We start from the raw sequence: 6,017 nt of genomic DNA, 5'->3' as shown, positions 1-6,017 counted from the left end.
CCCAACACCCTCTAAAACAGAATTCTTTGTGGGACATTTATTGAGAAAATAAGAAAATGACAGCCTGGAAAATATTCCAGGCTGGATCTTCTCAGCTCTGTTCCCAGCCTGATGAGCTGGTGCAGCTCAAGGCCAGGGAGAATTTCTGCCAGGGTGATCATTTGGTGACAATAAAAAGGAATTAATACCAAGCTAGAAGCCCTGTTGTGGTGTGTGCCCAGGCCCTGGCCATGGGGTGTCTTCTCTCTGAACCAATCTCCTTTTCTCTGCTCTGGCAGTTGCAGTCCTGCTATCAAACCAAGGGTGTTTCTCAATAAACTTGGCTCTTTCCATCATGACAGAAAATCATGGAGCTGTGGGTTTTATTTCTGCTGCACCTAAAGGGTTCAAACCCCTTTCCACGGCTACAATTCTTCAAGGGTCATTTCTGGGTACCCTGTGAGTCTCAGCTGCTCAGATCCTTTTCTCCATGCAGGATAAATCAAACACCCCCGCGTTTTTTGGGGTGCTGGTGGCTCAGCCTGTGGGGCAGGGCTGTTTGAAAGGTTTCTGTGCCTCTCCCACATCCAATTTCCTCTTTGCTCCCTGCTGGCACACAGCAATCCTGTCACAATTAACACCTCCCAGAGTTTATTTATTCTGGCATTTCTGGCCCCTGCAGGTTCAGCATGGCACGGGCCAGCCTGGGTTTGTTGTTTTCTTTCCTGGGCAGGTTCTGTATTTACATGGACAGCGTGGATTCCATCCTTTACTTTTATCCCCTCTGACAGAAAACCCTTTTTGTCACCCCCCAGTTCTCACCTGTGCAGGTGTCACATTGTGGTGTTTGAGAGGAATTTTGGATTTGTCTTTACAAACGAGCTGTGGCTCTGCTGGTAGAGAAAAACCAGCACTGAGAGATAAAAGAAACAATGGGATGGATTCCACTGATTGATGAATGGAAAAAGAGATTTGCCTTTACAAACAAAGTGTAGGGCTGCTGAGAAATGAAATTGGATATCCAAATATGAAAGAAGCAATGGGGGAAAACCATGAATTGTGTAAGAATTAAAAATGCCAAGGGAGGGTTGTACATTAGAGGGGAATCTCAGGGATCAGGGGTTTGGGAAGTCTGGGCCTCTCAATGATCTCAGCCCATGGGGAAAGAGAGAGGGAAATTGGGATAAAAAGGGAGGGGAGTCCTCCAAAAATGTGAGAGAGCCCAGGGGAATGTCCCATGGCCTCTGCCTTTATCCCAATAAAGCTCCAGGGCTCCTCTGGCTCCTTTTTGGACACTCTGGAGTTTGTGGATTCATTTTCCTGACATGTTCAAAGCGCCAGAGCTGGAGCAGATTCCATGGAAAAACCCCGAGGAGGGGAGCTGGGAGCTGCTTCTGGAGGAGGGATCACTGTGACGCCGTTTGATTCCTCCTGGGTTTTCGCAGGGATGATTTCCTCCCCTTGCTCCTGCTGGATGAGTCAGGAATGCAGAGCCCGGAGCTGCTGCAGTGTCCGTGCTCGCTCCTGCCTTCCCTCCCCAGCAACTCTGAATTCGCATTCCACAAATTCCATAAATTCACGGGCCGGGAGGCAGGGCACGGGACTCTCCTAGAAAAACAACAACAACATAAACACAAAACAAAAAATAAAAACACACAAAAAAAACCCCACACCAAACAAACAAAAAACCAACTTCTTGTGCTCTCACCCCAAATTAAAAAGCCCAATCCCTGTCTCAGGAACCCCTCCACCCTCCCTGAGAGCTCCAGGTGCCCATTCTGAGGGTTGGAAGTGGTTTCTGAGCCAGGTGGGTTTGGGAAGGGCTGTCCTGTGTCCCTTTTTGGGACAAAACCCCGTTTATGTCTCACAAACCCTTCCAGCACTCAGGAACTTTTGCTGAGAGCTCCAGATCCCCAAACTCCATTCTGGAGGAACTGGGATCAGGGACACGACCCAGCTGGGAGGAATTTCGGGATTCATCCATCTGTGACAGAGCAGAGGATGAACCTTTTCCTCACCCTAACCCAAATTTTCCAGCTGGGAAAAGCAGCCACCGTGTCTGGGTGTGCTTTGATGCTGTGGGGTCTCTGAAATTGGGGTCAGTCTTGTTTCAGGGAGGGGACTCTGCTCTTTTCTGGCTCCTGGAGAAGTTTTGAAGATTCCTCAGCACTTCAGAGAGAAAACCTTGCTGTTTTCTCCTGTTCTAATTGCACGGGCAGGAGGGGAATAAGAAATCAGCCCTCTCAGAATTGTCGATTTTCAGAAGCTGTGAAGCCATTCCGGTTTCATTTCGGTTGGGAGCCGTTCCGTTGTGGATGCAGGGAGGAAACCATCCCTGCTGGCCCTCGGGAATGCCAAAGTGCTTTAGGATCAGTTTGGGCAGTCAGAGATGTGTGAGTAATAAAAGTCTGCTGTGGGAAGGGCCCCTGCCCACCCTTGGCAGGGGAAGCTGGCAAGGAGCTCCTGCCCGGCTTTGCTGCTCCTTCCTCTCCCTCTGCCTCCTCCTGCAGCCTCCCCATCTTTTCCTTTCCATCTCTCCTCTGATTTTTTTTTTCCCCCTTTTTTTTTTTCCCCAGCAAACCTCCGAAGTTAAGGCACCACAAGATGCAACATGACATAATCAATAAAGAAACTTTCCGAGCTTGCCAAGGCTTGGGATTTTTTTTTTCTTTTCTTTTTTTTTTTTTTATTTTTTTGAAGTGTCTTGCTATCTGTCAGCATGTGCTAATTGAGCCTACACGCCCATATGGCACCTGCTCCCTGCAGGGAAGCGTTTCCATAGCCCTGGAGAGCACAAAGAGTGCTTGGGAGGGAAGAATTTGCCTGGGAATGTTGTATTCCTGGAAAACAAACTGGGGATGGCACCCACAGGGCTCAGTCGGAGCCTTTGGTGTCATTGCTGTGCTGCTTTGGATGCTGACACTGGGTGAGCTGTGCTAGGCTTGGCTTAAATTTAGAACTGTGGAAGGTTTTAGTCCTGAGGAGGGTGGGAGAAATGATGTGTGGGGGGTTCCCAGTGAGCTCTGTTAAAGCTGAGGAATGGTGGCTGGGATGCCCAGACATCCCTGGGAATGGCTCAGTAACAGATGCAGCCACTCCAGCTGAGCCCAGCAGCTGGAATTTCACATTCCCAACCTCCCCGGGGCCATCCCACCACAACCTCAGCCAGGCTTGAGGAGCTCAGGCCCCTGTGCTGGGGAGGGCTGGGCTCCACCTTGGAATTCAGGAGGCATCTGCCAGGGTGGGGAAAGGAGCTGCTCCCTCCCATCCACAGATGGGCAGACAGAAGGAGAAGGGGCTGCCTGAGCCATGCATGGAGAGGGAGCACGAAAAAGAAAAAAAAAATCAAACAGTCCTGAGTTTTGTTGTTCAGAGCATAGAAAACACTCGGTGATGTTCTGGGGGTCCTGGGGCTCTGTCAGCCTGGCCACCACCTGGGGCAGGTGTGACAAGAGGCCTGGCAGGTCTGAAATCCTGAAAATTTCACGCTGGGGGATGTGAAATAGCTACAAATGTGTGAATAGGGGTGATGCAGAGCTGGAGCTGTGGGCAGGCAGCCGAGGTTTGGGATCAGTGGGGTTGGCACGAGAGCCTTCTGCACCTCCTGACACCCCCAGGAATGCAAGAGCAGCACCCAAAGAAGCAGGACTGGGCTGTTTGGGGCAGAAAAAACACTGGAGTTGAGGGCAGAGTTGCTGTGCCATGGCCTGTGGTGCTCTATAAACCATAATTCCAGGGCTTTGGGATTTTTTGGGGTGTGCAGGGAGGTGAAACAGCTCAGTCGTGTACCCAGAGTCTTCAGACCTGGCTTTTTAGGGATGCCAATGACACAAGCACGCAGGTTTGGGTCTGAAATCAGTGGGTTGCTCTCGAAAGGAGAGATTTTTTTTTTTTCCTTTTGCTGTCCTGAGCATTCCTTGGTGCTCACTGAGTGGCACAGGAATTATAAACAGGAATCGCTGTGCTTTGGGTGGATCAAGCCGTGCCTTCCACCCCCTCCCATCCCTCAGGGCTGGTTTTTTTTTTTTTTGCAGAAATGGCACTGATTAAACCCTGTGTGACTCTGTGCTTGTGTTTGGTGCTTTACCTGGGAAGAGGAGGGAACGTCCCCCAAAAAGCCCCGGGGTTTTGTTGGTCAAACACGATGGAATCACCGAGTTTGCTGAGACCCCACACTTGTGTGAGGTTTGATGTTGACTAAAAACACCTGCAGGAACAGGTGAAATGAAATCCCCCCCCTCCCACACAGCAAAGCTCTGAGAACAGCTAAAGCCCCACAGGCTAAGGCTTGATAAAGTGATTTTATGATCACTCAAAATCCATTTAGTTTTCCCATGTCCCTTTCTGGTTTTTGTCTGTAAGGGCGAGCTCTGCACTCGTAGCCCTTGCTCAAAAATGAATTTATGGTGGTTTTCAGTGCCTACTGAGTGGCTGGTTGGGATTTTTAGGCGAGGTTTCCTCCAGAAACTGGGGTTTGCTGGAATCCAGCCCTTTCTGGAGTATTTGCACCACTCCACGCAAAAACAGAGACCAAAAAACCACAGCTGATAAGAAGTCCCAGCACATTTGGGTGTGTGAGAGAGGCTGATCACATTCACCCACCTCCCTGCAGTAGATTGTCACAAGAATTGTCATCTGAGAATCTCTTGATCCTCGTGCTGCAGCACCGAGGGGCTCTGTCACTTTGTCACTGCTGTGACACCAACGTGATCACCTGGGTCACTCGGAGGGGAGGGTGGGAACATCCACCTGCACATTTATGGGCCTGGGACCAAACTTTGGTTTCCCTCCTGATCTGATCCTGACAAACAAACTGGGCATCATTGGAGCCTCAGCATTTCAGCTTTTGTGTTTTCCATCCATCTGTAACCCTGCAGCTCTTTAGTGTGTAACTCCAAACTCCACACCCAGTGTGAGCTGCTGCTCTCCCAGTTTGGGCACACACAACAATTCCTCTCCAGGCTGGCAATCAAGGAGCCCTCACTGCCCCAGGCCCCAGAGATGGAAACAAAAGGGAGCTGGGGGAGCAAACCTGGGCTAAATGACTTCATTACCTGGAGCTGCAATTGGGACATTAACCCCAATATGGAAATGAACCAAATTTATAAAAATGTGAAAAACTGGTGACCATTGTCCATTTTGGGTGTAGCCTCTCAGAGCTTTGACTGCCCAAGGTGCATCTATTGAAGGCCTTGAATAAATCCCCACTTTATTCTCTTCATCTTAATTTTTAGCCTCTGCTCTGGGGAGCCACTCCAAGGCATCAGGGGGTTTGTGCTTGGTGCCAGGGCAGGGCCAGAGCCTTGACTGGGGCCACCAGGAACATTTTATCTTTGAGACTTGGGCTGAATGACTTCATTACCTGGAGCTGGAATTGGGAGATTAACCCCAATATGCAAATAAACCAAATTTATAAAAGTGTGAAACCCCGTGACCCATTGTCCATTTTGGGTGTAGCCCCTGGGTGCAGCCCCTAAATGTACCTGAACACCCTCAATAAATAGAATTGGTTTTTATTTCCTTAATTCTGTCTGGTCTCTGTTTCTAGGTAGCCCCAAAAGGCATCACCAGGAGGTGAGAGCTGGCCATCCTCCCTTGGAGAGGGAAGAAAATGGTTCTGATGTGATGGTTCCAGGTGGTGGTGGCTGAGGGAAACCCCCAGGACAAAGCAGGCCCTGCTTTACATTGGTGACCCTAAAACTGAGCTCAATCCATCTGTGAAACGTGATGGCTTCAAGCATTCCAGCTTTTTCCCATTTTATGCAGCATCACTGCACCTTTCAGCTGCTGCAGTGCCAGTTTTAATCAGGATAAATCCCCAGGGAGGCTCAGATCCAAGGAGAGATGTGGATTATGGGACTGAGAGCTGGGCTGAGCACCGAACTCCTAAAATTTCCTTTGTGTGTGTATCCTGCAGGGGCTGCCCAGCCTGGAATTTCCTTTGGAGCTGCCACGGGCTCGGGGTGGGAATCCTTCGTTGCCAAACAGAGGGGCTGAGCACTGCTGAGCCCTCAGGAGCATTTCCTCCCCCTGACAGG

Source organism: Sturnus vulgaris, chromosome 28, assembly GCF_052056855.1.
Source record: "Sturnus vulgaris isolate bStuVul1 chromosome 28, bStuVul1.hap1, whole genome shotgun sequence".
NCBI classification, from domain to species: Eukaryota; Metazoa; Chordata; class Aves; order Passeriformes; family Sturnidae; genus Sturnus; species Sturnus vulgaris.
This window is presented reverse-complemented; position numbering follows the sequence as displayed.